The following is a 3,578-nucleotide window of genomic DNA, read 5'->3' as shown; positions in this document are numbered from 1 at the left end:
GTCAAGAGCAGCTGAACGCACTGAGGCAATCCGGAAATGTTTTTATTTTACCTTCAAAATAAAGTTGACCTGTGTTCTTTTGGTGACGGATCTCACCACGTGTAAGGATACATGCCGTCATATACATATTCGGTATTATCTTGATATGTTGGGAAAATCATGGCAGAAAAATAAAGACTGGTGTGATACGTATTATAGCAGTATCTTACGTGGTAGTTTACTGCTGCTTTTACTTTGACAGGTACAGTCCAAGCTCCTTCTCTTACTGACGCGAACTTGATACAGATGTCTGTCTTGGCACCAGTGGGTGCTTCCGGGATCTGTGCGAGCCACCAGAGGAAGAAATCAGTCAAGTAAAACTTTAGTCTAACAAGCCTGCTACTCAGGTTAACCCTCAGCCATCAGAGGAAATCTGTATTTCACACCTCAAGCAGGTCAACTGTTATTGATTTCTTCTAAGCAACTGATCTATTTACTTAATATATGGCTAATAAATAATATATTAAGGGTATCAAGGTATTCTATGTCATTATGCATCAGAGAGTGGCACAATGTAATGAAAGTTGAAGTTGTGGTACAGAGAACATATATGCCGATATATTTAGAATTGAATAAGATTAAATAAATAAATAAATAAATACAATAACAGAACGGCCTGTTCATACAGGCAACATATAGGCCTACACCTATACACCCTTGAAATAATTCTGTAGTCCATTTTTTCTTAAACTGCTAGGTATTTTGTTTTAAACACTAGGATTATATGCAATCAAAAACTATTCAAATGTTTTAACTGATAACTGGTGGTTAAGTCCCAGGCATTTTGGTACTATACTAATGGTCCTACCAGGGTCTGAAATATGAATTTCAGTACAGCCATGAAATTATGAAATAAAGAAACATTTATCTTACTGTATACAATTGAGATGCAGTGGTTCCAATTCTGGGAGTAAGGGATCCCAAAAGGGTAGCAAGACAATGCTGAGGGGTCACAAGATGCCTCAGATTTAATGGATCTGTGTCTCAAACTGGACCTCCTGGATCATATTGTATTACCCCACTGATACTGAAGTAACACACACCATACCCATGTAATTGTTTTTGAATGCAAGGCTGTTTTTGGCTCTGAATGCCCACTTTCTTTTTCAAAAAACACTCTCTATCTGCTAAAGTGAACCCTGAATGCATTGTAACTGCAACTCCATCGTCACACTCTGTGCAGTTTGGGTCAATTGAGCTTTAATGTTGTTTGTAAGTCATAAACAAAGCTCAAGTTGTGATTTCAGCAATACTGTGGCAACAAACTGTGAGAGTGTTGTGATTGTGGAAATACACATGAAGAGACATTATATGAATTATTCAGCAGAAGTGGTCTGATAAGTTTCATCTGACATTTGGAAACTGTTGTTTAGCTGCAAAACAGATTTACCGCTGAAATCCATTGTAAGTGACTTTAACTGCCATCATCTGTGAAGGAAACAACAAACTTTTCGGTCTGCTCTCAGGCTGCAGGGGTAAATATTTGATATTTAAAACATATGTTTACTGTGGAATATTCTTTTAAAAAAAAAACATGCCAGCGCTTATACTAAGTGTTCCATCAATAGTGTAGTCCATTGTCTTTTACTTAATTCCAGATACCTTATCAAAATCTATTTATGTTGACCTTACAGGACTGTAACCATTACTTGAAGAGACAAAGTGAGGCAAAGTCCCAGATGACACCATTCAGTGCAGGTTCCTATGTGAGAACCAGACACATTTCCACTTAATGTCAGCTGGGGAGATGTACCCAGATCTCAAACTAAAAGCAAATGCACTTTTGCAGAGTGGCATCTTTCAGGATAATGCATGTTATATTACTCTGTTACAAATACGGATGCATTAATGTGTTCATCAAAGTAATGTTGAAGCTTGTAATGGTGTTCCAGTTATTCAATGAAGTTAGTCTTCTGGGTGACGTTCAAATTTGCCCCTTTAGGGATCATAAGTTTGATCTAAATCTATAATATTACACATTATTTAAACAAATATATATTTTTTAATATTCAACTAAATCTGCAAAGTAACCAATAACTACAATTGTCAAATAAATGTGGTGGATTAAATATTATTATTATATTTGCCAGTAGTTGAATTGTAGTGGTAGAAATGTAAAGCAGCAATCAAGAACAAGTAATTGCTTTCCTGCACGTCTTAAAGGAAATATGACAATATGTGAAGATGGCTCGCAGCACAGCATTATCCTGCTCTTAAAGGTACTATGTACACATTTTAGTAAAATGTAAAAAGAAAGTGAAAACTAACACATTTGACTATGATGTCTCTGTTTTGAGCATGAATTTGAAATGTGGCCAATTCTTACATATTTCACCTAAAAGGGACAAGACTGTCATATACAGTATATAAGGTATGTAAGCCTCACTTATACAGTGGGTTAAAACAGTCCTATACATTAGAGAATGATGATATGATCAGAATCATGGTGATGATAATAAAATAATACTGAATTTATACACCGACTGCAATTAAAAATACCAATACAGCTATGATTAAAACAATCCAATTATATTTTTAAAAAGGAAAAAATGTCCTTTATCCACCCAACCTCCAACAACAGACTTATAGAGACATCCCCTCTGTCACTGTCATTGTGTGATAGAAACTGTTATTTGTCAGTATAGCAGCACTGCACAGGTCCATTGTTATCATCCAAATCCAATCCTTCCACTAGCACTTTAACAGGACTTCTCTCCAGTTTATTGCAAAAAGCCACTATTCGTTTTCATGCCAGCACACAAAGAGAGCTCTCCAGCACGGCAGAGGAGGTGGAGGGCTGCAGCTATCGAAGGAGTTATCTATGGCAATGGTGGAAATGGAAACAAAGATGTACCCAAGGGATCTGCCGGGGCCCTGTGTACTCCATACTGGGTCCCATTAGATGTGACAGGTGATATATTGTGCGAAGGGCAAAAACAAACTACTCAGCAAAAGCGGGCAGACGTTGATAAACGAAGGCACACTGGGCTCATCATCGGGGAGCTGAGGGAATTCTGCAGCAAAATGCCACCTCGATATCTGGCTGAGCCGTCCAACCCAATTAGGCCAGAAGATGTGCTGCTTTAGGGACTGTAACTTGGTGACATGTTATCCTTTTCAGTCAAAGGTTTGAAAAGTAAAATGTCAAGTGGTACGCTGGTTTCCAGTTCAGATCCCTTGGCGAAAAAAAAAACAACAACACAAGGGTCCAATTCTACACTTTTGAAAACGCTTGAGAATGTGAATTATCAGAAAGGTTGTATGAAAGAGTAAAGACTGGAAAAAGTTGTAATTTTTACTGGTCAAAAAGGCCTTGATTAAAAGAAGAATTACCCTCCAAGTTCTATATTTTTCCTCTTACATGAATTGCTATTTATACGTCAGGATTATTCTGGTGTGAGCTGCCGAGTTGTGGACATGTCAGCCGTAGAGATGTCTGCCTTCTCGGAAATACAACAGAATGGCTCGAATTGTGGTCCTCCAAGCGGCAAAAAATACATTTCTCCCCAGAAATCATGACTTGTTGACTCGAGATAATC

Source organism: Acanthopagrus latus, chromosome 3 (genome assembly GCF_904848185.1).
Source record: "Acanthopagrus latus isolate v.2019 chromosome 3, fAcaLat1.1, whole genome shotgun sequence".
In the NCBI taxonomy this organism is placed as follows: Eukaryota; Metazoa; Chordata; class Actinopteri; order Spariformes; family Sparidae; genus Acanthopagrus; species Acanthopagrus latus.
The sequence above is the reverse complement of the archived record's forward strand: the minus strand, read 5'-3'. Positions refer to the sequence as shown.